Source organism: Phascolarctos cinereus, unplaced genomic scaffold (assembly GCF_003287225.1).
Source record: "Phascolarctos cinereus isolate Bilbo 61053 unplaced genomic scaffold, phaCin_HiC Scaffold_4;HRSCAF=312, whole genome shotgun sequence".
In the NCBI taxonomy this organism is placed as follows: domain Eukaryota; kingdom Metazoa; phylum Chordata; class Mammalia; order Diprotodontia; family Phascolarctidae; genus Phascolarctos; species Phascolarctos cinereus.
Window position 1 is genome coordinate 366,910,254 of NW_027555847.1, and position 6,572 is coordinate 366,916,825.

The 6,572-nt window shown below is 40.3% G+C and overlaps 1 long non-coding RNA gene across 1 annotated transcript; it reads right to left on the reverse strand.

Annotated features, from left to right (window-relative positions):
- Positions 1-2,844: 2,844 nt before the first annotated feature.
- LOC110213365 (uncharacterized) lies at positions 2,845-5,371 on the reverse strand. The gene is made up of 2 exons (XR_002325976.2): positions 5,085-5,371; positions 2,845-3,034 (listed from the first exon to the last, which is right to left on the reverse strand). It is a non-coding gene; the product is annotated as an uncharacterized LOC110213365 (long non-coding RNA).
- Positions 5,372-6,572: the final 1,201 nt, after the last annotated feature.

Sequence of the window (6,572 nt, forward strand, 5' to 3'; positions counted from 1 at the left end):
AGCTCGTGAGGTTATTCTGAGGATCAAATAAGTTCATTCATTCATTTATTCATGCCTAATAGGCACTTAATAAATGCATGTTGATTGACTGATTAATGCTTATGTTGATTCCACAACCATTGACTAAACAAGTCAATCAACTAAGAACCTATGATGCCTGAATAAATGAACGAATGGTCCCATTTGATTCCCATTCCATGAACCTAAGAGACATGACATCTTATACACAAAATGTTTAGATAATGTATGTGAAAGTGTCTTGCAACCAAACAATAATCTAACACTTACTGGCCTGTGATTGAAATGGGAATGAAAATACTTGTACTCCCTAACTTAGAGGGTTTGTAAGGAAAATGCTTTGTCAAGTGTTAGTGTGTGAGCTATTGTGATGTGAATACAATTATTAGAAATCTAATGATTTAGATAAGACACAGAGCTTTTCTTGTATAGTTTGCTTTCTCAGACCTCTAAGTTATCTATCTATATCTCTTACATTCTATCAATAGAGGCAAAGAAAGGTGGAGAGTAGAATAACCAAGTACTGAGTCCAACTAATTCTGAGTCTGAACAGTAGATAGAGTACTGGGCCTGGAGTCAGGAAGACCCGAGTTCAAATCCAGCCTCAGACACTTACTAGTTGTGTGACCCTAGGAAATTCACTTAACATCTGTTTGCCTCAGTTTCTTCAGCTGTAAAATGGGGGTGATAATAGCACCTACCTCACAAGTTTATTGTGAAGATCAAATGAGATACTATTTGTAAAGCACTTTGGACAGTGTCTGGCACATAGTAGGCACTTAATAAATGTTTATTTCCTTCCTCCCTACCTTCTCTGCCAGAAATACTCTAAATTATCTGAATCAATTGTGTACAACCGCTTGGTGGTTGTAAGAACCTACCATTCCTTGACCTCTTCATATTTTTCTCCTTCTGAAAGTGTTGGACTATTGCTATAGCATAGGGGTTATCAATTTTTCGTAGTTCATGGGATCCAGACTTAGAAAGAACCTTAGAGATTACCCATGACTAGATTCTAGTTCAACCCTCTTATTTTACAGATTAGGAAACTGAGGCTCAGAGAAGTCATGTGACTTGACCAAAGGTGCCCAGGGGAAGGGTCAGGATTCTGACCAAAGTTATCTGATTCCAGGGGCCAATATTATTTTTTCTTCCACGATATGTTGACTTTGAAAAGATCAGATGAAGTATTAACTTCTGATCTTTGATGGGGGATTGTGAGTGGGGGTGGTGGTGATGAAAGCTGAGAGGATGGCGTCTGCTCTGGATCTTTCCGGGGGGGTTCAAGAGCAGCATCAGCTGCTAACCATCTAAAGTAAGAGCAGAGGAAGCATGGCAGCAGAGCACCCCATGTGCCACCGAAAGTCAGTCTGTGTACAACCTTTGGCACGTCTGCCTTCCAGCCAAGATTGCTGAGGCACGCCACCATGGGAAGATATGTCTAACTTGCTTCAACTGCCGTCCTCTGCCACACTGGTGTGATAGGAATCCTTGTAATTATGCCCAGGATGCAAATGAGGAGGAGCTTAAGGGATTCAGATACATTAAGTATTCAAACCTAAGGCCCCGGGGGTAGTCCATCTTGTCTTTTTGTGATAGCATTCCAGGGGCAAGGGGCCTTTTAAGAGGGGGCTCTCTCAACCTGGACATTCAATAGCTCCTGCCTGCAACTTCTAAGCCCTCTTTGAGGAGCTGACACATAGCAAGATCAGACAAACCTGCTGAAGTTTCAGGTTCTGTCAAAACCTCAAGCTCATTTGTTCATTCTGAGTCAGTAAAACCAAAAACACATTTTTCCGAACATTCTCCCCCCCCCTTCATTTTTAAAATCCTGTGTAATTTAAGGGAAATTCAATCCATATGCTTGTGATTTGTTTACACTTGTATCATCAAAATATGTTTTTAAAGAGCTTGTGGAGATCCCAAAAGGCTTTTCAGCCTTTTAAATGAGCTTTTTAAAGCCTTTTTTTCTTAGTAACAGGAGGTTGCATGTTGCCAAGGGTAAATGAACTTGAAAATGAAGAGGTTTCTGCTGGGTTCTGAATTTCAAATCCACCCGTTTTGATTGAGGTTTAAACTCTGACATCCCCTTGGGTTGCCTTATGTTCCCTATCCCGGTAAACCAAGACCATACTTCCTAGGGCTACCCAGGGAATTGTACAAGCACTGACCACATGGCCAGAGCAGTGGACCCAAGGACCATAGCACAAAGACCAACTCAAGAGGAAGGAAAAGACCTAGAAAATGTGCCTGCTTGTTCCTTTTCCTTCACAGAAATAATAATAAATTGGGAGAAGGGGAGAGAGACCATCACTTGGTGGGAAAATCCTAAGAACTCTTGCCAGGACCACATGATAGAGTCAGAGATGACATAAACAAGTAACCAATAGATCATTCTGTCCACTTTTCCAATTCTTTGTGACCATAAAACCACTCTATGTAAGATCGTCAGTATTTTATACACAAACACACACACACACACACACACACACACACACACACGTGAAACTTAGAGTCCACAGTCCAGTCCTTTGTTTTTTAATTTTTTTACAGAGGGGGGAAAATGAGGCCCAGAAACAAAATGGAACCACTCAGGGTCCTATTGCTAGGTGATGAAGTCAAAGATCAAGGACCAGTGCCCCAGTCTCCTCTCAGGATGTCCTATTGCCTCTCTGTCACCAGCAAACCAGTTGTAGATAGAAATAATTTATGTGATTACTCAATTGTAAATGTCTTGCATACAGGCCCTGTGTTTCATTGTCTGGAACATATTAGGTGTTTGATATTTTGGGGAAGGAGCAAATAATGTGCAAGGTCACAATGCCAACACTGAAAAATAAGAAATCCTTGTATTGTGGGGTTGTGATTTTTTAACAGTTTAAATCCTTTGACTCTTGTGGCATCACTTTTATTCTCCTGTCCTGTCTATTCCCCATCCTTGACAGATGCTTTAAGCTGAAGGTATTTCTAGCATGATGTCTTCTCTCCGTTCTTTTCTCATCTCAGAACAGGCAGTCTATAAGTCAAGGGAATCAAAGAATGAAGGTTTTAAGAAAGATGCAGAAAAGCCCCTTCAAAGCCTGTCTCCCTCATCAGCAACAAATATGTGTTGAGTAAGTGCCCAGTGTGTGCACAGAAATTTACTGAGTATTAATGAAACTCAGCACAAAGGGAGACAACTCTATATTCTGAGAGATTAAAGCCTTGTTTTCAGGTAATTTCCTCTTTGTGGTTCACACTGTGCAATCCTTGAGCAGACTAAAAGTGTGTTTAGAAATGATTCATCAAAGGTCTGCAAATAGACAAATGTCGTTTGGCTATGAGCAAATTAGCAAAGTCTATCTCACTGACCCTTCTGCTTTCACACTAATTGTTTATTTAACCAATGGTTGCTATTCTTGTTGAAAAGCCTTCAGAATACTGCCTAAAACCCTTAAGATTAGCCTTGTGAACAAACGAGTAAATATAAATATCTTTATCAACCTTTACAAGCCTCTATAAAAATCGACTTGATGTGACAATTCATGTCCTTCCTTTCTTTCTCTCTGTCTGTCTGTTTCTATCTCTGTCTCTCTGTCTTTGTCTCTCTCTCTCTCTTTCTCTCTCTTTCTCCCTCTTCCTCTTTCCCTCTCCCTCTCCCTCTCTCCCCCTCTCTGGCTCTCTTTTCCCATATGTTCACGTGTATGAACAAATTTATAAAAGATGAAGTAATTCCATAGCAGACCATGGCCCCAAGGCAGATCATCAACTCATTATTAATCTTATCTTCAGGTGTTAAAAATCAATGTAATTCAGTACAGTTTCTCTCAGAAGCCAAAATAAGAAGCTGTTAAAATGAGGAGGCCAAGTATACTTCATACTAGGAGTATGCATTTATATGATGCAGTATAGGGTGATTTATATAGTGTTTTCATTTTTAGAAGCAAGATACTAAGTACACAGTATTACTTTATTGCATATTTATAAGAAGCATATTAAATACTACATATTCATTGATTTAGCCTAATCCTAGAATAGAATCTCAGAGCAAAAAGAGGTCTTATAGATCATCTAATTCAACCCCTTCATTTTAGAGATAAGGAAAATGAGGCCTAGAGAGGGGAAATAATTTCCCTGAGGGATATTTGTCTAGTTAGTGGCAAAACCGGGACCAAAATCCAGGTCTTGAGACTCCTGCTTCTCCACGTCCTGTGGTCTTTCTTTTGCCTTTGGGGAAAAACTACAAAGAACACTGTGAGTTCTAATCCTTAGGCAAGCCATTTAAGGGACACAGCTATGACAATGTAGAGAGAGTGATGGATTTGAAGTCACTTCTCTAAGGCCTCAGTTCCCTCATCCATGACTGAGGAGATTGAAGCAGATAACCACTTAGGTCTCTCCCAGCTTTGAATCCGTAATCCTATTACCTTTAAGGTCCCTTCTGGTTCTAAGTTAAGGAAAGAAAGACCTCAGCATGTTGGGTGGACCTTGTGGGCAAATTTATGAAAGGGTACAGGAGTGACAAAGCGTGGGTGACAATCTGCCCACTTTCTGGTGGTTTTATTTTTTTTCTGCGCTCTTAGTTGCAATAATGTTTCTCGTGGAAGCAAATCTAATGTGCCTGTAGTCTCTCATAAATAATCACCAATCCAACAACAAGCCACAGGAAAAAAAAAATCTATCATTGTTGAGGGGTATGAATGACATAAGAGCCACACTCCTAGTGCATTTTAAAAAGCCAGGTAGTTTCCTTTTTTTTTTCTTGAATGATCAACCAAACTCAAAAAAAGCAAATACTTCAGTCATTTCCTCTGTTTTCTTTAAAAATGAAAACCAGGTAGTAGCATAAGCAAGGCTCTTATCTATTTAGCATTCTTGCAAGTCCTGGAGAACAGACAGACTTCTTCGAAGGCAGTGTGTGAAGACTTAAAGTCTTGCAACTTCGAAATTCATTTAAAAAATATGGGTGGATCACCTCATCTTCTGAAAGGCTGCTATTCATTTAAGTCTCGCATTTGGATAGAACACAGGTGCAAGCCTTTAAAGCAATTCAGGAAATGAAACGATGGAAGACATTAAGCACTTACCTAAAACATTACTTCACTCCCGGCAAGATGGCTGAAGCCGGATCGAAACCAAAGAAGAAGCACATGTGGATGTCATGTCTCAGGTGGAGCCCGTAGGTCGATAAGGGATTCTTTGTTCCATCTGGTCCACATTTAATGACTTCACAGGACAATAGAGGTGGTTGAGGAGGGAGAAAAAGAGAGAAGTGGCATGAATGGCTTTGTGAAGTCCTATTTCAGATCCTTCATAGATTTAGAGTTTATCATTTCAAGAGCAGATAAAATGCTCAAATTCCACACCTTCTGACTTTCAGAATGTTTACCCACATGATCTGAGAAAGAACAATTAGCAGAGAAAGTCAGTGTCTCTGACAACTTACTACCTATGTGACCTTGGATAAGTCATTTAGGCCCCCCCTCTCCCACCTCAGTTTCCTCATCTGTTAAATTAGGGGGTTGGATTAGATGGTCTCTGAGGTTCCTTCCTGGATCTGTTATCCTTTGATCACCATATCCCCAGGGGTGGGGGACCTTCCCTCCCTGCTCTTTCCCCTGTGTTCTGCTATGATGTTGGGATCATTTAGTCTTCTGTCAGAATTTTAAGTAAACCTTTAGAAATGAAATTGTTAGCACCAGGGTTGTGTCAGAAAGCCAAAATTCATGATTTGTGACTGGCTTTTGTTATTTGACCTGTGGTGTTTTATTTGTGGGCTGACACTGTCAAGAACACTCCCAGGAAAGATCAGAGCGCATGAGATTTCACAGAGACCACAAGTTTATTTCAGACATAACCTTTCGCAGACAGCAATGCAAATAATGATTCAGCTAACTCAGCAACTGTCTTTCCAAGAGAGGTTTGGATGAGGTCTTTGGAAGGCAAACATCTTTGAAGGGCACCTCCTGGTCCCAGGAAATGATCTATCTTATCTCCATTCTCTAACTCCTCCCTGTAACTCCCTGGCAGTCTCACCTCTTCCCCTTTCAATTCACCTTAAAAAAAAAAAAGGTTTATTGATGCCTTTTTTTTTGATATCCAAGTCATCTGCAGATTTACCCAACCCCACTGAATGCTCCTTTGTAACAAAGAAAAACGTTTTAAATCCTACTGAGACAATGACCACATGTAAGTGTATACAGCATTCTGTACCCATAGTTCCCCATCTCTCTGCTGAAAGAAGGGAAATTTGCTTGGTCATCTGTTTTCTGAGACCGAGATTGGTCATTAGAGTTTTCCAGAGTTTGACTTCCATTCAACAGTCTTTTCATTTGCATCATTGTTACCATTTTATATGTTGCTCATTTGGTTGTTCTTGGGTTCTGTGGCTTTGTAAGTATTTTTAAATCATTATGGGCATGTTCCTTCTCTTCCTCTTTAACTGAAATGCGATGGAGAGTACCATGACTCAGATGGAGAGGATCTGGGCCTAAGTCCTGCCTCTGATTCTGACTACCTGTGTGACCTTACTCGAGTTATTTAACCTTCTTCCTCAGCCTCACTTTACTCATATA